We start from the raw sequence: 22153 nt of genomic DNA, 5'->3' as shown, positions 1-22153 counted from the left end.
ATCCCATAAACTGCAAGCAGTCTTCATCAGGCGAGCAAGCAGGACTTGGAGGGGTTAGTTTATTTGCAGATCAACATAACTTTCTTCATTCCTTTTTCTTTCTAAGGAGAGACCTAGCTAATTTCAATAGAGCTGGGTCCACTGAAGCCAGAGGCAGAGACAGGAAATGTGTACAAGATCTGGTTTTCTGCTGGTCTGACCTGTGGCCAAAAGGTACCCCAACAATCCTATCGTGGAGTGGAAGAAATGGATTTGAGGGCTTCGAACAATAAAGGTTTTCAAGGAACTTTTGGTCAAAGATCAGTTATGTAGGCCAGCCAATTCTGAATAGGGAGCTAAATACAAAAAAAAAAAAGTCAGGAACTTTTCAGAGACAACAGAAGAAGAGAGAAAAAGAGGACGAGGAAGGATAATTAATAATTTATTATTATATATTATATATATAATTAAAATATTAACAGTGTATTCATACATTTCTAGATTGCACGGAGCTGTCAAAGTCTCCAAAGCTCAAGTTCAAGTTCTGAGACTCAACAAATGTTAACAGGAGTATCTTGTGTTCACAGCCTCTAGCAGAAGAGTTTCTCATCTGTCATCTGCCTGAGGCAGAGCCACAACCATTTGCATCGCAAGACAAATGCACGTGGAGAAAGCCTCCCAACCACACTGGCATTCCGATTTAAACTGTTCTCTGTGGCCCGCCATGGGCTTAAGGCAGTCCATGTGATCAGTTCTTGTGTTACAGAAAAAAAAGTTCAAAAAAACCCAGATGACATAGAGGTCAAACAAAATAACGCAAAATCTTTTTTCATATTTTTCATACAGTAAATTGAGTACAGGTGGCATCAGTAAAGTTTACAAATGTTCTATTTAGAAACAATATCCTTACGTAACTTTCAGTGTAATACATAAGCATAATTTTAAAATAATCTGTCATTATTAATAATTTTTTCTTCCTTTTTGATGATTTTACCTCCCTGGAGTTCTGTTTTTCACACACTTAATCTGAGAAACTGTGTGCTCAAACCAGTTCTTGCCCAATGTAGTGCAAAATATATGAAGAAAATAAAATAAGCTAAATATTCTTTTAGCAGGTGTTTGTTATTTGATATTTGTGCAGTGAAAATGTATTGAAGCCTGACTTTCCCAAGGCTACTCTTACTGAAATAAATTGGTGATGTTTTGGAGCAAAAATAGGTAACTTTTTTTTCTCCACGATTTGTTTCAACAATTGTTCATGCATTTATCTTTGATACTATTGTGGACCTCTAGTTCAGACTTAGTTTAGTTAAAATATTAAATGCATTGGATGATTGATTGGCTTGCTAGACTTAAGTCTACCATGAAATTTGGCATGACCTGAACTTGTAATGTTGTATCGCTCTGCATAGGAATTTGAATGAGACCCATATTTTAATAGCCATTTATACTGTTCCCAAATGCCAAGCCCAGTCAGAGACATCCTTTACCCTCCTAGTCGTCCCCCCAGACCATTTACATTTGAGAGTTTTGAATTTTTTAAATGGCCTTTTAATGCTCTTGAGACTTGTTTGCTGATGGTGATGGGAATCACCATGCTAACACGCATACAGAGTGTGTTTTGCCCACTACTGATTTCAAGAGTTAAGCAGATTCAGGTTTGGGTCTTGTCTGGGGTCAAACGACGATGTAGGAGGACCGAGAGATTTTCCCAGAGGCTGGACAGCCATGAGTGGCAGGGTGTGTGGGATAGTATGGGCAAGTATCTAGGTCAGTGGGCCCCTCCAGTATTTTGGAATTTCACTACCGAACAACTGCAAAATCCAGAAGAATTAGTAAAACACTTAAATGAGGTGTGTGGTCATTCTGGCCATACCAGAGATGGACAAATCACGGCAACGTGCTGGGGCTTGGCCTATGCTTACAGGGCCTTGTTCAACACTATTCAGCACCTTCAAAAGGAAAAGAATGTCGGCGGATTTGAGGGCAAAGTGACAGTCGCTACTCAAACTTTGGCTGCAATGAACTGCGCAGCTACCCCAGTGGCAAGTACAGCAGCTGCTCAAACTTCAACTGCAACAGACAGCGCGGTTACCCCAGCTCCAAGCACGGTAGCTACACCACCCCCAGCAACAAGTACAGTCGCTACTCAAACCACAGTGATAATCACTGCAGCCAAACCAGAGGACCAATTCGTACCAATATCAGTTGCCCCTGTACGCAAGAGAACAAGCAAAAAGGAGGCAAAAAGGGTGAAGCGAGATGAAGAACCAATGAATTCACCACCCGGTCCAGAATCTGATCAGGAGTCATCCTCACATGACGAAGAAGAAGAAGAAGTAACTTCTCGACCTCGGACCTCAACCGAGCTGCGGAATATGCGAAAAGATTTTACCCGTCAACCAGGGGAGCACATCATCACCTGGTTACTCCGATGCTGGGACAATGGGGCCGATGGTCACGAACTAGAAGGTACAGAAGCCAAGCAGCTGGGATCACTTGCTAGAGAAGGGGGAATTGACAAAGCAATTGCAAGAGAGAAAAAGTCCCTCAGCCTTTGGAGGAGGCTCTTGGCAGCTGTGAAAGAAAGGTTTCCGTACAAGGACGATGTTACGAGTCGTTCGGCCAAGTGGACTACTATAGACAAAGGCATCCAGTCTCTGAGGGAATCGGCCATCGTAGAGATGATCTATCACATCAAGCCGAATAACGGGGATACACCTATAGATCCAGATGAAGTTGAATGTACACGACCCATGTGGCGAAAACTTACACGGAATGCACCGTCATCATATGCCCATTCATTGGCAACAGTGACCTGGAATGACATAGTACCACTAACAGTGGATGAAATGGTTCATAAACTCCGAGAGTTCGAAGACAATCTCACTCCTTCCATCATCTCAGCTGTGAAAAAACTGTCCCAGGACCTCGACAAATTGAGGGACGATGTATCTGATTTATCCAGCTCCTCACGTGTACCAACACGCGTCTCAGCTATTAACAAAAGACGTCCTATTGTTCAAGAGAGGAGATACAGAAGGTATACGCCACGGGGTACCCTATGGTTTTACCTGCTGGATCACGGAGAAGACATGACAAAGTGGGATGGAAAACCTACTTCAGCTTTGGAGGAACGGGTGAGTGAACTGAAGAGGGGAGCAAGGGCCAAGACTGATCGTCCCATGAGAGCTACGGCTTCAGTCTCTGGTGAGCAGTTTCCCAGATGGAGTGGAAGAGCTGATTTTACTCCAGCTCCTGTGATAACGAAGAATAATCCCTTTCAACACGACTTAAGTGTCCAATGCTGTGACGACCATTAGAGGGGCCCTGCCTCCAGCCAGGTGGAGGTAGGGGACAATCGGATTTACTGGACTGTGTGGATCAGATGGCCTGGCACATCAGTCCCACAGAAGTATAAGGCTCTAGTAGATACCGGTGCACAGTGTACCCTGATGCCATCAAGCTGTCAAGGGGTGGAACCCATCTATATTTCTGGAGTAACAGGAGGATCCCAAGAGTTGACTGTGCTGGAGGCTGAAATCAGCCTGACTGGGAGGGAGTGGCAAAAGCACCCTATTGTGACTGGTCCAGAGGCTCCATGCATCCTCGGCATAGACTACCTCAAGAGAGGGTACTTCAAAGACCCAAAAGGGTACCGGTGGGCTTTTGGTATTGCTGCTTTGGAGACTGAGGAAATTGAGCAGCTGTCCACCTTGCCTGGTCTCTCAGAAGATCCCTCTGCTGTGGGGTTGCTGAAAGTTGAAGAACAACAAGTGCCAATTGCGACCACAACAGTGCACCGGCGGCAATATCGCACCAACCGAGACTCCCTGATTCCCATCCATCAGCTGATCCGTAGACTGGAGAGTCAGGGGGTGATCAGCAGGACCCGCTCACCCTTCAATAGCCCCATATGGCCAGTGCGAAAGTCTAATGGAGAATGGAGACTAACAGTAGACTATCGTGGCCTGAATGAAGTCACACCACCATTGAGTGCTGCCGTACCGGACATGCTAGAACTTCAGTATGAACTAGAGTCAAAAGCAGCCAAGTGGTATGCCACGATTGATATTGCCAATGCATTTTTCTCCATTCCTTTGGCAGCAGAGTGCAGGCCACAGTTTGCTTTTACTTGGAGGGGTGTCCAGTTCACTTGGAACCGACTGCCCCAGGGGTGGAAACACAGCCCTACCATTTGCCATGGACTGATCCAGACTGCACTGGAACAGGGGCAAGCTCCAGAACACCTGCAATACATTGATGACATTATTGTGTGGGGCGATACAGCGGAAGAAGTCTTTGAGAAAGGGAGGAAAATAATCCAAATCCTGCTGAAAGCCGGTTTTGCCATAAAACGGAGTAAGGTCAAGGGACCTGCACAGGAGATTCAATTTTTGGGAATAAAATGGCAAGATGGACGTAGACAGATCCCCACAGATGTGATCAACAAGATAACAGCAATGTCTCCACCAACTAATAAGAAAGAAACGCAAGCTTTCTTGGGTGCAGTGGGGTTCTGGAGAATGCACATCCCAAATTACAGTTCGATTGTAAGCCCTCTCTATCATGTGACCCGGAAGAAGAATGATTTTAAATGGGGCCCTGAGCAGCAACAAGCCTTTGAGCAAATTAAACGCGAGATAGTTCATGCAGTAGCCCTTGGACCAGTCCGAACCGGACCAGATGTAAAAAATGTGCTGTACACTGCAGCTGGGGAGAACGGTCCTACCTGGAGCCTCTGGCAGAAAGCTCCAGGGGAGACTCGAGGTCGACCCCTCGGCTTTTGGAGTCGGGGATACAAAGGATCTGAGGCCAGCTATACCCCAACTGAGAAAGAGATACTGGCAGCCTATGAAGGGGTTCGAGCTGCTTCGGAAGTGATTGGCACTGAAGCACAGCTCCTCCTGGCACCCCGGCTGCCCGTGCTGGGCTGGATGTTCAAAGGCAGGGTCTCCTCTACACATCATGCAACTGATGCTACATGGAGTAAATGGGCTGCACTAATTACACAACGAACTCGAATAGGAAATCCCAGTCGTCCAGGCATTCTAGAAGTCATCATGGACTGGCCAGAGGGCAAAGATTTCGGAATGTCACCAGAGGAGGAGGTGGTGCGTGCTGAAGAGGCCCCACCATATAATAAACTGTCAGAAAGTGAAAAGCAGTATGCCTTGTTTACTGATGGCTCTTGCCGTATTGTGGGAAAGCATCGGAGATGGAAGGCAGCTGTATGGAGTCCTGGACGACAAGTTGCAGAAACTGCTGAAGGAGAGGGTGAATCGAGTCAATTTGCCGAGGTGAAAGCCATCCAGCTGGCCCTGGACATTGCTGAACGAGAAAAGTGGCCAGTACTTTATCTCTATACTGACTCATGGATGGTGGCAAATGCCCTGTGGGGGTGGTTGAAGCAATGGAAGCAGAGCAACTGGCAACGCAGAGGTAAACCCATCTGGGCTGCTGCACTGTGGAAAGATATTGCTGCCCGGGTGCAGAATCTGGTGGTGAAGGTACGTCATGTAGATGCCCATGTACCCAAGAGTCGGGCCACTGAGGAACACCAGAACAACCAACAAGTGGATAAAGCGGCTAAGATTGAAGTGGCTCAGATGGACTTAGATTGGCAACATAAAGGTGAATTATTTTTGGCCCGGTGGGCCCATGACACTTCAGGCCATCAGGGCAGAGATGCAACATATAGATGGGCCCGTGACCGAGGGGTGGACTTAACAATGGACACTATTGCCCAGGTTATTCATGAGTGCGAAACATGTGCTGCAATTAAACAAGCCAAGCGGTTAAAGCCTCTTTGGTATGGAGGACGATGGTTGAAGTATAAATATGGGGAGGCCTGGCAGATTGACTATATCACACTGCCACCAACCCGCCAAGGCAAGCGCCATGTGCTTACCATGGTGGAAGCAACCACCGGGTGGCTGGAAACATACGCTGTGCCCCATGCCACTGCCCGGAACACCATCCTGGGCCTTGAGAAACAGATTTTGTGGCGACACGGCACCCCAGAGAGAATTGAGTCAGACAATGGGACTCATTTCCGGAATAACCTTATAGATATTTGGGCCAAAGAGCATGGCATTGAGTGGGTATATCACATCCCCTACCATGCACCAGCCTCTGGGAAAATCGAACGGTACAATGGGCTGTTAAAAACTACACTGAGAGCGATGGGTGGGGGAACTTTCAAGCATTGGGATACACATTTACCAAAGGCCACCTGGTTGGTCAACACCAGAGGATCTGCCAACAGGGCTGGCCCAGCCCAGTCAGAACTTTTACATATTGTAGAGGGGGACAGAGTTCCCGTGGTGCATATGAAGAATTTGCTGGGGAAGACAGTCTGGGTTATTCCTGCTTCAGGTAAAGGCAAACCCACTCGTGGGATTGCTTTTGCTCAGGGACCTGGATATACTTGGTGGGTAATGCGGGAAGATGGGGAAGTCCGATGTATACCTCAAGGGGATTTGATATTAGGGGAAAACAGCCAGTGAACTCAATTGTATGCTGTTGCCTGCTGTGTAATGCTTTTATAGCCCATCAACTAGATGTCTCCAGGTCACCAGCGACTGGCCCTGACTTCCCTCCAGCCATCATCCCAACAGAGAATGAACTTGGAACATCATGGACCGAATGGACTCGGCAGCATTATAGGGATTGGTCCATGCACTAAGAAAATGATTTTTTTCCTCTTGGTCTGTATGTATATGGATGTATATATGTGGGAGAGCGATGGTGTATTGAAAATTGAGCACGACGTGAACGGTATGGAATAAGGGGTGGATAATGTCCTGGGTTCAGCAGTAGCAGTCATGTTTTTTCCTTTGTGTTAACTGGTGCAGTGCTGTGTTTTGACTTCTAGTTTTGAGAACAGCGTTGGTGAAGCCGATGTTTTCGGTTGTTGCTAAGTGATGTTTACCCTGACCAAGGACTTTGTGAGGCTCATGCTCTGCCAGGGAGGAGGGGAAGCTGTGAGGAAGCAGAGACGGGGCGCCTGACCCGGGCTAGCCGGGGAGGTATTCCATACCACAGCACGTCATGCCCGGGGTGGGGGGTAACTGGGAGTTGCCCGGAAGGACAGGGGCTTCCGGGTGGAACTCGTTTTCTTGGCCGGTGGTATCGTATTCTCTTTATTTTCCCTTGTTATTTTGGACTGTTCTTATCATTGTTTTAGCCCGTTCCTCCGGGAGCGGGGAAGGGGAGAGCCCCGGTGCAGGGAGGGGGGGAGACACTTGTTTGCTGATGGTGATGGGAATCACCATGCTGGCACGCATATGGAGTGTGTTTTGCCCACAATTGATTTCAAGAGTTAAGCAGATTCAGGTTTGGGTCTTGTCTGGGGTGAAATGACGATGTAGGAGGACCAAGAGATTTTCCCTGAGGCTGGACAGCCATGAGTGGCAGGGTGTGTGGGATAGTATGGGCAAGTATCTAGGTCAGTGGGCCCCTCCAGTACTTTGGAATTTCACTACCGAACAACTGCAAAATCCAGAAGAATTAGTAAAGCACTTAAATGAGGTGTGTAGTCATTCTGGCCATACCAGAGATGGACAAATTATGGCAACATGCTGGGGCTTGGCCCATGCTTACAGGGCCTTGTTCAACACTATCCAGCACCTTCAAAAGGAAAAGAATGTCGGCGGATCTGAGGGCAAAGCAACAGCGCAGCTACTCCAGCTCCAAGCGCAGCAGCTTCACCACCCCCAGCGACAAGTACAGTCACTACTCAAACTTTGGCTGCAATGAACAGCGCAGCTACCGCTGTGGCAAGTACAGCAGCTGCTCAAACTTCAACTGCAACAGACAGTGCGGTTACCCCAGCTCCATGCAGAGCAGCTACACCACCCCCACAAAATACGTGGTATACGCCACGGGCTACACTATGGTTTTACCTGTGGGATCACGGAGAATACATGACAAAGTGGGATGGAAAACCTACTTCAGCTTTGGAGGAACGGGTGAGTGAACTGAAGAGGGGAGCAAAGGCCAAGACTGATCGTCCCATGAGAGCTATGGCTTCAGTCTCTGGTGAGCAGTTTCCCAGATGGAATAGAAGAGCTGATTTTACTCCAGCTCCTGTGATAATGAAGAATAATCCCTTTCACCACGATTTAAGTGTCCAACGCTGTGACAACCATTAGAGGGGTCCTGCCTCCAGCCAGGTGGAGGTAGGGGACAATCGGATTTACTGGACTGTGTGGATCAGATGGCCTGGCACATCAGTCCCACAGAAGTATAAGGCTCTAGTAGATACCAGTGCACAGTGTACCCTGATGACATCAAGCTGTCAAGGGGTGGAATCCATCTATATTTCTGGAGTAACAGGAGGATCCCAAGAGTTGACTGTGCTGGAGGCTGAAATCAGCCTGACTGGGAGGGAGTGGCAAAAGCACCGTATTGTGACTGGTCCAGAGGCTCCATGCATCCTCGGCATAGACTACCTCAAGAGAGGGTACTTCAAAGACCCAAAAGGGTACCGGTGGGCTTTTGGTATTGCTGCTTTGGAGACTGAGGAAATTGAGCAGCTGTCCACCTTGCCTGGTCTCTCAGAAGATCCCTCTGCTGTGGGGTTGCTGAAAGTTGAAGAACAACAAGTGCCAATTGTGACCACAACAGTGCACCGGCGGCAATATCGCACCAACCGAGACTCCCTGATTCCCATCCATCAGCTGATCCATAGACTGGAGAGTCAGGGGGTGATCAGCAGGACCCGCTCACCCTTTAATAGCCCCATATGGCCAGTGCAAAAGTCTAATGGAGAATGGAGACTAACAGTAGACTATCGTGGCCTGAATGAAGTCACACCACCATTGAGTGCTGCCGTACCGGACATGCTAGAACTTCAGTATGAACTAGAGTCTAAGGCAGTCAAGTGGTATGCCACGATTGATATTGCCAATGCATTTTTCTCCATTCCTTTGGCAGCAGAGTGCAGGTCACAGTTTGCTTTTACTTGGAGGGGTGTCCAGTTCACTTGGAACCGACTGCCCCAGGGGTGGAAACACAGCCCTACCATTTGCCATGGACTGATCCAGACTGCACTGGAACAGGGGCAAGCTCCAGAACACCTGTAATACATTGATGACATTATTGTGTGGGGTGATACAGCGGAAGAAGTCTTTGAGAAGGGGAGGAAAATAACCCAAATCCTGCTGAAAGCCGGTTTTGCCATAAAACGGAGTAAGGTCAAGGGACCTGCACAGGAGATTCAATTTTTGGGAATAAAATGGCAAGATGGACGTAGACAGATCCCCACAGATGTGATCAACAAGATAACAGCAATGTCTCCACCAACTAATAAGAAAGAAACGCAAGCTTTCTTGGGTGCAGTGGGGTTCTGGAGAATGCACATCCCAAATTACAGTTCGATTGTAAGCCCTCTCTATCATGTGACCCAGAAGAAGAATGATTTTAAATGGGGCCCTGAGCAGCAACAAGCCTTTGAGCAAATTAAACGCGAGATAGTTCATGCAGTAGCCCTTGGACCAGTCCGGACCGGGCCAGATGTAAAAAATGTGCTGTACACTGCAGCTGGGGAGAACGGTCCTACCTGGAGCCTCTGGCAGAAAGCTCCAGGGGAGACTCGAGGTCAACCCCTCGGCTTTTGGAGTCGGGGATACAAAGGATCTGAGGCCAGCTATACCCCAACTGAGAAAGAGATACTGGCAGCCTATGAAGGGGTTTGAACTGCTTCGGAAGTGATTGGCACTGAAGCACAGCTCCTCCTGGCACCCCGGTTGCCCGTGCTGGGCTGGATGTTCAAAGGCAGGGTCTCCTCTACACATCATGCAACTGATGCTACATGGAGTAAATGGGCTGCACTAATTACACAACGAACTCGAATAGGAAATCTCAGTCGTCCAGGCATTCTAGAAGTCATCATGGACTGGCCAGAGGGCAAAGATTTCGGAATGTCACCAGAGGAGGAGGTGGTGCGTGCTGAAGAGGCCCCACCATATAATAAACTGTCAGAAAGTGAAAAGCAGTATGCCTTGTTTAATGATGGCTCTTGCCGTATTGTGGGAAAGCATCGGAGATGGAAGGCAGCTGTATGGAGTCCTGGACGACAAGTTGCAGAAACTGCTGAAGGAGAGGGTGAATCGAGTTAGTTTGCCGAGGTGAAAGCCATCCAGCTGGCCCTGGACATTGCTGAATGAGAAAAGTGGCCAGTACTTTACCTCTATACTGACTCATGGATGGTGGCAAATGCCCTGTGGGGGTGGTTGAAGCAATGGAAGCAGAGCAACTGGCAACGCAGAGGTAAACCCATCTGGGCTGCTGCACTGTGGAAAGATATTGCTGCCAGGGTGCAGAACCTGGTGGTGAAGGTACATCATGTAGATACCCATGTACCCAAGAGTCGGGCCACTGAGGAACACCAGAACAACCAACAAGTGGATAAAGCGGCTAAGATTGAAGTGGCTCAGATGGACTTAGATTGGCAACATCAAGGTGAATTATTTTTGGCCCGGTGGGCCCATGACACTTCAGGCCATCAGGGCAGAGATGCAACATATAGATGGGCCCGTGATCGAGGGGTGGACTTAACAATGGACACTATTGCCCAGGTTATTCATGAGTGTGAAACATGTGCTGCAATTAAACAAGCCAAGCGGTTAAAGCCTCTTTGGTATGGAGGACAATGGTTGAAGTATAAATATGGGGAGGCCTGGCAGATTGACTATATCACACTGCCACCAACCCGCCAAGGCAAGCGCCATGTGCTTACCATGGTGGACGCAACCACCGGGTGGCTGGAAACATACGCTGTGCCCCATGCCACTGCCCGGAACACTATCCTGGGCCTTGAGAAACAGATTTTGTGGCGACACGGCACCCCAGAGAGAATTGAGTCAGACAATATGACTCATTTCTGGAATAACCTTATAGACACTTGGGCCAAAGAGCATGGCATTGAGTGGGTATATCACATCCCCTACCATGCACCAGCCTCTGGGAAAATCGAACGGTACAATGGGCTGGTAAAAACTACACTGAGAGCAATGGGTGGGGAAATTTTCAAGCATTGGGATACAGATTTACCAAAGGCCACCTGGTTGGTCAACACCAGAGGATCTGCCAACAGGGCCGGCCCAGCCCAGTCAGAACTTTTACATATTGTAGAGGGGGACAAAGTTCCCGTGGTGCATATAAAGAATTTGCTGGGGAAGACAGTCTGGGTTATTCCTGCTTCAGGTAAAGGCAAACCCACTCGTGGGATTGCTTTTGCTCAGGGACCTGGATATACTTGGTGGGTAATGCGGGAAGATGGGGAAGTCCGATGTATACCTCAAGGGGATTTGATTTCAGGGGAAAACAGCCAATGAACTGAATTGTATGCTGTTGCCTGCTGTGTAATACTTTTATAGCTCATCACTAGATGTCTCCAGGTCACCAGTGACTAGTGCTGACTTCCCTCCAACCATCATCCCAACAGAGAATGAACTTTGATAGAACCGGATGAGTTCCGCACTAAAGGAACAACCAGCATCAGCAGGCAATGATCCAATACTGCACACAGCCTTTCCTGCCCTGAAAGATTGTTACAAGAGATGGAAGCTGACATCATGGACCGAATGGACTCGGCAGCATTATAGGGACTGGTCCATGCGCTAAGAAAATGGTCTTTTCCTATTGGTCTGTATGTATATGGATGTATATATGTGGGAGAGCGATGGTGTATTGAAAATGTGGGATCTGAGCATGCCGTGAGTGGTATGGAATAAGGGGTGGATACTGTCCTGGGTTCAGCAGTAGCAGTCATGTTTCTCCTTTGTGGTAGCTGGTGCAGTGCTGTGTTTTGACTTCCAGCCTGGGAACAGTGTTGGTGAAGCCGATGTTTTCAGTTGTTGCTAAGTGATGTTTACCCTGACCAAGGACTCTGTGAGGCTCATGCTCTGCCAGGGAGGAGGGGAAGCCGGGAGGAAGCAGAGACGGGGCTCCTGACCGAGGCTAGCCAAAAAGGTATTCCATACCACAGCACGTCATGCCCGGGATGGGGGGTAACTGGGAGTTACCTGGGCTTCTGGGTGGGGCTTATTTCTTGGCCGGTGGTATTGTATTCTCTTCCCTTGTTATTTTCTCTTATCATTGTCATTGGTGGTAGTGGTGGTGATTTGTGTTGTACATTGGTTGCTGGACTGTTCTTGTCTCAACCCGTGGGAGTTGCACCCTTTCAATCCTCCCTGTTCCTCCGGGAGTGGGGGAGGGGAGAGCCCTGGGGGGGGGGGGGGGAAAGGGCCTCGACTGCTGTCAGCCCAGCACCACTCACTGGGAGTGAGTGAACAAGCTGTCTGGCTAGGGTTTAAACCACAACAGAGTTACATTGCTTCCTTCTGCTGAGGAATGACTTTTACTGTATGCTATGTAGATTTTGTTGTATTTCATTGCCATTCAGACTAAGAGTGAGAAAAAACAGATATCACATCTTTTCCTAGCCCTCCTCTTCCTATCTTATGCTTTATGGTTTGATTTTTATACTGTTGGTGTCTCGGCTGATAGAAAATTTAAATGTTCCACATTGTGCCTCTCCCTTTCTTGTGCACAGAATGAATGTGGAACTTCTATCTCTCCAGTGTCTGCCAGAAAGGTTGTATATGAAAATGAATAGAAATCTGGGAAGCAAGCCACCATTTCCTTTGCTTTCGTAAGTGTTGAGGAAAGATATTGAGCATATATTTTAGTTCTGGTTCCTTCCTATCAAGAAATTCTGTGTCATCATTACAAAGGATAGTGAAAATGATACTGTCTGCAACAATTTGTTGCATTAATATGTCCTCTTTACAGTGTCTTTCTTCTGGATAGACCCATTTGGGTGACCTCTGTGAGAAGAGGCCAGAGGCTGCCCCTTTGCTGGACACAGCCTATTCCATCTGGCTCCAATGAGGACACCACAGGGCAGAGCTGAGCCCCTCAGCCAAGATGGCGGTACAGCTGGGAAGAAGTATTTAAGAAAAGGCAGAGAACACCACAACAGGCAGAGGAAGAGGGAAAAAAATGTTTTGAAAAACAACAGGGGGAGCACCAACTTTGGAGAAGGAAGATGAGGAGGCACTCCATGGGAGGGCAGGTATTCCTTGTGTACTGTGGCAGAGCTGCACTGGAGCAGGTTTATCCTGATACTCAGCTTTTTTGACAAATTACCAACACGAGTTAGCCTGAAATATTTTAATACTCACATATGTTGAATGAACAGGATTGAAAAGTATGAGAGCGAATGGAAATTTTGTGGGATCTGGAAGGAACGCGCTGTTAAACATGAGTAGTGAAAAGTCTGACAATTCGCAGTGCTCACAACAACAAAAATAATGGAGTGAAATGGTAGTTCTTGTTGTATCATACAATCATTATCAGTTCTATGTGAATGATATGTGAAGCTCCAGGAAACAGGATTCCTTCTTAAAGCTAGACATTCTGAGACAGTGTCCACACAACAGGTCCTTATTCTACAGGATGAATTAGTTATTCAGCAGGAGATGTCTCATGCACAGAGTGAACACAGAAGAGACTCAACTATCAGCATTTCTAAAGAAAACATATTCTGGGAAATGCTCTCCCTATTGTTTTGTAATAGTTATGTCTTTCTGTTACTGACCTTCTCTGTATCCACCTAATGCATCCTCTAGCTTGTGTTTGAGTTTACTCCTGGAAATAAGGTGGATTATTTGTACTTCTGAGTTTGGATACGTAAAACTTTGACCTCTATTGAAATAATGCATACATTTCAGTATTCCCTGTTTCCCAATCTGCCACAGTACAACACTGTTTATTTCTCTCCAGATTACATTAGATTGAAATGTGCTGTCATCAGAAGCCATGAAGTACATCATAAAATGCCACATGTTGACCCTAGCAGTAATGGATGAGGATTTCAGCAGTGATGTCCTTGCTCAGACCAGAGTTAGAATTCCGTGCCTTGGTATATAAAGAAAAAAAATCTCATAAGCAATTAAATCAAAGAGGAAAAGAACAACTTGAAGATAAAATTTAAGCATGAAGGTAAAATAAAAGGCAGTGTTCTGGTAAGCCTCTATGTAATACCTCTGAGTCAAGATGTCAATTTCTTGGAAAATTAAAGAAATATAACCAAGAAGAACTCAGAAAAGACTAGATTTTGGTTTTTTTTTTTCTGTAAAGCTGAATGCAGCTCAATGGTGTATGTGTAAGCATAGATCTGAAAGTAAAGTTTAAGAGTATAAGATGCCATAAACAAAATAAGGCAGGAGGTGGGAGATATTTGAAAGTACTATTACTAATTTTCAGTATAAGAGTTTTTTGAAAAAGCCACTGGTGCAGACAAAATTCTAAATGATGCAATTTAGTTTCAATAGTTGATTAACTGCTGGAATTATGTTAGCTCAATACTTGGGAATTATTAAAAGGACTTATCTGTGCTTAATAACATTTAACAAAAATACTGAAGTTGCAAAGATTATTGCATAATTTGTTTCTGCAAAGATGTGATCCTCATGGACAATGATGACAGAAGCCCTGTTTCAAGGACTGTGACTTTCATATATATGCCAACACAATTTTAGATCAGTTAATATACGTTAAATTAATGTCATCAATAAACCATGTGTATAAGTGCATCTTAATGACACAGTGTGTCTGCTGGCTTACAGACCAATGCTCAAAAGTTTATTGTAACAGTAATTCTCCAGAAAGAAAGGCCAGCTAACTGTTTAGGCTATTAACTCCCATGTATAAAGTGCAAATACTTTGGTAGAAGACCTCCACTTACACTTCAGCATTGTGCATAGGTGGCACAAGTTTGCAGGATGTAGAGAAGGGACTATTTTTGAGAATGCTAGCATGGACTTTCTTGCAAGCATTAATGAGGGAGAGAAGATCTGAAATGTGATAGTCATTTTATCACAGGACCACTTTCGGTGTAACATAATACAGTATAATGAGGTATGACTCCACTGCTGTCAATTAAGAAATTAGCACAAAGTTTCCACAAGAACATGTGGAAATACTGTTATTAATAAGCTGAATAAAATCTGATAATGAGAATGCCTTCTCTACTTCTAACAGCATGATTTGTTGACCCAGATCCAAGTGAAAACTTCATAGAAAAATGTATGATGGGATTTCTGCATAGAATTGTTAGCAGCAGTATTTTATGAAGCAGGATACTGTCAGGAATCACATTTTGTACTCTTTATAAAAATGGACACTCTGGACAAGTTAATGAATGAATGATTAAAGACACTAACAAAGTAAGTAAGCATAGTCATATATTTAACAGTACTTTTCTTGACCTATTTATTACATGAGCTTGGCAGCAAAACCACATGTAGAAAAAAAGTTTTATTTAATAGAAAAAAGTGACTTTATTACCAGAAATGTTAACATTTGAGAGCAATAACATCCCTCTTGTTTTACAGCTATCATCAAATATTTATGTCTTGATGCTTATATAAATTGTCCTGTTAATGCAAAAGTCGGGTATTTGAACTAGATGATCTGGGGGTTGGAACTAGATGATCTTAAGGCCTTTTCCAACCCTAACTATTCTATGATTCTATGATTATAAAAGTGACAAGAATGTCAGCTTTGTGCTGCAGTTTTTTATTGCATCATATAATTGCCTAATTACTTTAAACATAATTTCTAATTTCTGATTTATTAAAACATGTGGTATATATAATTAATTATAAGTATCAAAGTTCATTAAAGCAGGAAGTTCATTTTATGCCACTCAAACCTACTAAGTTAAAAAATATGTGCAGTTTAGGTGTCCATCTTTCCATAGATTTATGTTATATTTTCCTGGATTTTCTTTATATTATTTTACTTACTCTAGAGTTCAGTCCTTCTTCCCGAGGTAACTGAAACTTTTTTGTAGTTTCTCATACAGCCAGAAGAGATGAGTGTTTGCATCTTTTTGTCTGTCCTTAAATATGGAGAGATATGACAGAAAAAGCCATTCAGTTCGCTGACTGACCAGTCCTAAGGTAGCTTGTTTTGTTTCTTTTAGTAAGATAAGCCATGTTTTTCAGGAGAAAAATAGCTTCTTTTTGATCACTGAGTTGGTGCCAGATCAAGAATCCCCATTTTACGCTGCAGATGCATTATACAAGTGTTGTCAGTAAGATGAGTCAGTAGTAAGCGTTCCCCAGCAAGACTAAGGAACCACAATACCACTTTATCCACTTGTTCCTATCCCTCATTTGCAGCCTTTTCTGTGCTCTAACTAGACTCAAAGTTTCCTATGGCAGAGACATGCCTACTGTTAGTACATGTCCATGAGCTGCGTCTTCCTATGGTCCTGGGCAAACACAGCAAAGGTCCTCCTAACACATCAGCTCCTTCTGAACTGCATATAACATCTTCCACAGAAGTAAAAATGCTCTCATCGTATATCTGGTGGGAACAGGCTATTGCTATAGATACAAGCAACAATTCAAGCTGACTTAAAATTCAAGAATAGAAAATACTTCCTGTGAACTGTAATAATCAAAAGGTCTCCTCTGGCTTGTTTTGTAATGAACTGTCCTATCTCAAAGCCAAATTAAAAATTAACTGAAACATTGGTTGTATTAAACACAAATGTTTTATTTTTTTCCTTCTTTGTCTTAAAGCAGGAACCCATATTTTAAGATTGCTTTTATACAGTAGTACGACTTTAACTGGAATAGCTTAAAAATAGGAAATACTTTCCCAATAATGTTGTTATCTCAGCTACCTTATATAAACATAGGATTTTTTTTTTCTTTGTCAAAAAATGCGTTTCTTTAAATGTTATTTTTCCAATTATATGCATAATACAGTCCAGGCTAACAATTATTGTCATCTCACACTTATATTGGAAAATATTGTAGCTATATGCAACATCCAAGGATTTCTTTCTCTTGAAATGTCTCCATTTCACAGTAGCTTGGAAATTTTAGATACACAGCCTTAACACTGGATTAGTCTTATTTTTACACCCTCCTGCCTCCCAGCTTAGTTGTGAGAAATTTTCTTTTTCAGGACATACACTTCCAAAATGCTGCACACCTCCAAATCTTAGTGTCCTGGGTTTAGCAGTAGCAGTCAATTTTTATCCTTCTTGATAGCTGGTGCAGCGCTGTGTTTTGACTTTCAGCCTGGGAACAGTGCTGATAAAACCGATGTTTCCAGTTGTTACTAAGTAATGTTTACCCTGACCAAGGACTTTGCGAGGCTCATGCTCTGCCAGGGAGGAGGGGAAGCTGGGAGGAAGCAGAGACAGGACACCTGACCCAAGCTAGCCAAAGAGCTATTCCATACCACAGCAAGTCATGCCCCGGGGGAGGGGGGGTAACTGGGAGTTATCCAGAAGGACATGGGGTCTTCTGGGTCAGACTCGTTTTTCAGTGGGTGGTATTGTATTCTCTTCCCTTGTTATTTTCTCTTATCATTGTTGTCGTTGGTGGTAGTGGTGGTGATTTGTGTTGTACATTGGTTGCTGGACTGTTCTTGTCTCAACCCATGGGAGTTGCACTCTTTCAATTCTGCTCCCCATCCGTCCAGGGGTGGGGAAGGGGAGACCCCTGGGGATGGGGGGCCTTCAATTGCTGTCAGCTCGGCACCACTCACTGGGAGTGAGTGAACAAGCTGTCTGGTTAGGGTTTAAACCACGACACTTAGAAAAGTCAATGCCATTCTTTGCAGGTCATTTTAACTTCTCTCTGACTTAGAGCATGGGCTGTGTCGAAGTAAAGCATTAAACAGAATAGCAAACAGCAAATGGTAGTATGTGTTTGATTAAATTACTCTAGTCTCGTTTGTGAAACTATCCTGTAGAAGGGACAGTTACCTATATGAGAAGGTGAACATTTTAGTATCGAAGGGCAGAATGAGGTCCCCTTTCCTACTGCAGAATAATGGAATACGCATGTTATGGTTTTTGGCTGCCAGAAACCAGTCTCTCCACAGCAAGCAAATGCTTAATATTGTGCTAGTTTTCAGGGATCTATAGCTTCCTGATAAAGAAACTACTCTAAAAATGACCATTGCTGCAGGCTATAAAGCCTAGTCCTGTGAGTTGCCAAGTGTCTTCAGCTGCTGCCGAATTCATTATCATTTAGGAGTGTTGGATAAGCTACTGGCTGCAGTTGCAGCCATGAATCACTTGGGAAACATCTTCTTGAATGTCCAACAACTCTCCTTAATTCATTAGAACCACTGGGACCCCTGTTAATTTTATTTAACACACATTGGTAGAGCAAGGAAAGTTACTGACTTTTGTGGGTTGCTCAAATTATCTCATTCGTATGTTATCCAACCTGTGCTCATTTATCTTGTTTAAGCACTACATTTCAGTGAGTAAACTCCTTAGTTCTGGGGTCTTTAGTTTTTCTATGTACTTTTCTCTTTGTTTCTTCCTTTTCTGATATTTCCTCTTGTCATTTTACATTGCCTGTATATATTTTTCCTTCCTTGTTCCAAGTCTTCATTCATCAAAAAAAGAAGTTTTGCGTTCTATTCCAGTTTTTCAGTTTTCTATTTCCTAGTTTTTTTCCTACTCCCTTCCGTTTTTTGTACTTTCTTCTGCTTTATATACCTAACACATGGTCTTTGCTGCTGACATGTCTACAGGCAGTCCTGCATTTGCTCATCCTTCACACAGCTAATCTCTCTCTGCCACTCTGAGCCTAAAGACTCTTACCTTCCTGCTATCATCCTTTTTTTTTTGCACACACTCTGAGATTCAGTTCAGCTCCTTATGTGCAAGATAAGATACAAAATTGTTGCTAGAAGTATAAAAAGCAAAAACCAACCAAATCAAACCCCAAAGAACTCAAGTTTTGACAGGTTTTACACCATGTCAGGGTCCTATCTTGTGCATTAACATCCTTTCCAGAACAGTGAGGAAGGACAATATCAGATGGAAACATTATAGAAAATTCAATAAACACTGAGAAAAAAGTACTAATTGGAATAAAATATGAAATGTGAGCTATCTTTATTAGCTAATTGGATAGATTTATGGGGAAAGTGAACTTATTAGACAAGGGAAATATGGCAAATCTAATTTATCTCGAACTCAGTAAAGTGATAGAAGTTGTGTTACTGGAGGAAAAGACTAGCAAAGGTGGAGAGGATAAACAGAAATGTTGGGAAAAGTTGGCTGAAGAGGGAATTGGCATATTGTATTGCCTAGTTTATGATAAGAAAGAGGATTAGGATATTATGCCAGTTATACTGACTGTTACTTGTAGAAGTCATCTTTGGAAAATAGTATGGTATTAGACATTTAGACTATGAAAATAGATTCAGCAGTTTGGTGCAGTTATCAAAACATACAATGCAGTCTTTGGGGTATTTCAAATATTCCAAGGAATATTTTCCAAGTATTTCTACTATCTGTCAGGAAGAATTAATACATAAGGAAATAGAGGCACATTACCAAAATGCTGAGCTCAAATCTGAACAGCCAAGTTGAAGGAAGATTGTATTTAAAGGACAGAAGCAATCTAGCTTAGCTGATGCAGTGGACAGCATCTCTCTTGCTAGGTCTTGGTCTGCTTAATCTTCAGTGAAGGCTGAAATGAAACATGATCACTTTTCATATGATCAATATCATGTGAGATATTGAGGAGAGAGAAATGAAAAAATACATGTTTGTATGAAAACAAATGACACATACTAATCAAGAATAAATATATGGCAGAAGAATTGGAATGTTTTAATTATTTTAAAAAGACATAGACTTAGAAAAAGCTGGTTTTAAGGTAAAATTTGCTGTATTTCTGCACGAGCTTTTGTAACATGTCAGAGAATAGTATTTGCTGACCTCAGAGGTCCTGTCAAGTTCAATACCCTAGTGGTTTTTGCAAGCTAATAAGGTTCTGATTCTTTTCCCCAAAGCTGTATCTTTCTTACTGCAGATTAGAGCCATAACAGATGAGTTCCAGTTGCTCATCCAGTTTGTATTGCATCACCAATTTTATTGGGCTAAAAACAGAAGTGCGAGCTTAACTCTGAATAAAGCCTAGTGTTTGAAGTGCATTATACCTTAAATACAGGGTCCACTGTTCCTTGGGAAGAAAGCAGAATATTACCACTGGCCCATATAAGCGGCATATATTGACATTTACTCAAACCTTTCCTTCTACAGAAAACTGTCAAGAGAGTAATGTAACATGAATACAGCTTAGTCTTAGAGGCTGAGTTTAGGTTGATCTTTTTCTGTCTCTACATAGATATCAAATCCAAATGATATCCTTGGGAAATCCACTGATGGAAGCAGTACACACTTCTAAAATCCATTGTTCAGCTATCCTTTGTTACAGTCACAAACATATGACCATATTAATTGAATGCAATATAACTTTATATTAAATTATTTGAGGATAAACAATTGTACATTCTTAAACATTAAAATACCCTTTATTCTTTTGTAGAATTTCCTACATGCTGAGAAATCTGGAAAACAATGGAAGATTCTTAAAGACTGCAAAAGAAAAATAGATTATGGTTTGTGTTTGTTGTTTTTTGTTTTTTTTTCCCTTTTTTGTCTGTCTGTGTTTTTTTTTTTTGTTTTGTTTTGTAACTCCAAAAAGGAATATTGATGAATACAGTGATTTCTTACAGGACTACAAATAGAAATGGATGGTATTTTGTTGTTTTTTTTTTTTGTAAAGGAAGAGAAACGGCTTTCTCCTATAGGTGCACCATTCAGGGGAGTATTTAGTTGCACTGGATCACATCTTATCCAGCTATGGATACTGTGGGAGGACTTATTTGGGCCATTTGCCTTACTACCCTGCTGTAGAGAGAACAGTTAACATCCTCTTCCTGAAGAGCACTGGTCCTTTTTGTTTGAAGATCTACAGTGCTGCTTTGGAAATACAAATGATGTCAATATGATGGGAGGCCAGGGTAATAAGATACAAAATAATGAAAGACTCACAGCTATAGATTTTCTATAGACTCCACTGCAGAAAGTGAGCATGTTTACACAAGATGTCACTGCCATTTAAAGATACATCTTCTTATTCAAATGAGCTTCCTCAGAAATAAACAGCTTTGTCAACACATTAGCTTGGTGTGGTGCCCAGGTTAACAGGGACCCACTCCTGTTGTCTAGAACCTTGTCTGTAACTAACTCTCTGGCTACAGTATAATGATAACCACAGTTCTCAATTTGTACAAGTGCTTCTGTAGCTAATTACACCAGGGGTTTTGAGGGTCTTGGTTATTTTCCTGATGAAGCCAGGTGAGTGCTAAGGAAAAATCAGATTAAGTTCTTTGTTTATGTTGTATGAAATCTTTCTGAAGAGCTGTATAAGCAGTTCATAAGAGATTAGAACACAGACTATTAAGATCATATATTTGAGTAAAGAGAATGTGTTGTGACTCTTTTGTCTACTGAATTCTCTGCAGTTCCTGTCTGGACATAGGATTTCGTTTTTCACAGTTGCTTACTGTGTCTGGCTGTTTTCTAAGCTTGTAGGGGTGTCTTTTGCTAAGGTGACCCGATTTGCATCTGTCCTATAAATTGCAGTGGAGCAAGATCACCTCAGAGGATAATAGGGAGTGGTATTTTATCACCTCTAGAGCTGCGTATCAGCAGGTCAGTGTTGAAGTGCACCAGAAAGACTGCTGCTTGCATTTTTTCTTTGTGACTATATAAAAGGACTTCAGTATCCAGAGATTTAGTTACAGCAGCTTTCATAAACACCAGATCTGTGCATGCAGAGCTGGTATAGTGAAGAAAAAAAAAACCACAAAAAGAACAAGGGAAACCTTGGGATTTTGGTCTGATTTTTTGACCCTAGTGGGGAGGCCTCCCATTCTCCAAGTCTGGGAAAAAATATCAGGTTCTATGGGACTTTCAGTTTTGTAAACAAAAAAGTATTTGGAGGCATAGGTGGCATTGTTGTTAGCAGCCATTTGTCAATAAGTGCATTTATAACTGGAGCTTATTGTACAGGTCAATAGTTTATCTCTATTAAAAACTAGAAAACACAATTTGCAGCCTAGGCCTGAAAGGTTAATCCCTCCCTTTTAAATTTCCTAGGACTTACCCACTTTGTGTAATATCTTAAACTAATATGAAAGTTTTTAAAATAAACACCGTAACATTTTTGCAAGCCAAGAGGTTTGTTTTTTTGTTTTTGTTTTGGTTTTTTTTTTACTAAAACATTATATGAGGAAAACTTCATTGAGAGATGTGACTTCC

This window comes from Pezoporus wallicus, unplaced genomic scaffold, assembly GCF_028554395.1.
Source record: "Pezoporus wallicus isolate ANWC-B61680 ecotype Strahan unplaced genomic scaffold, APGP_CSIRO_Pwel_v1 contig_6966, whole genome shotgun sequence".
Taxonomy (NCBI): Eukaryota; Metazoa; Chordata; class Aves; order Psittaciformes; family Psittacidae; genus Pezoporus; species Pezoporus wallicus.
This window is presented reverse-complemented; position numbering follows the sequence as displayed.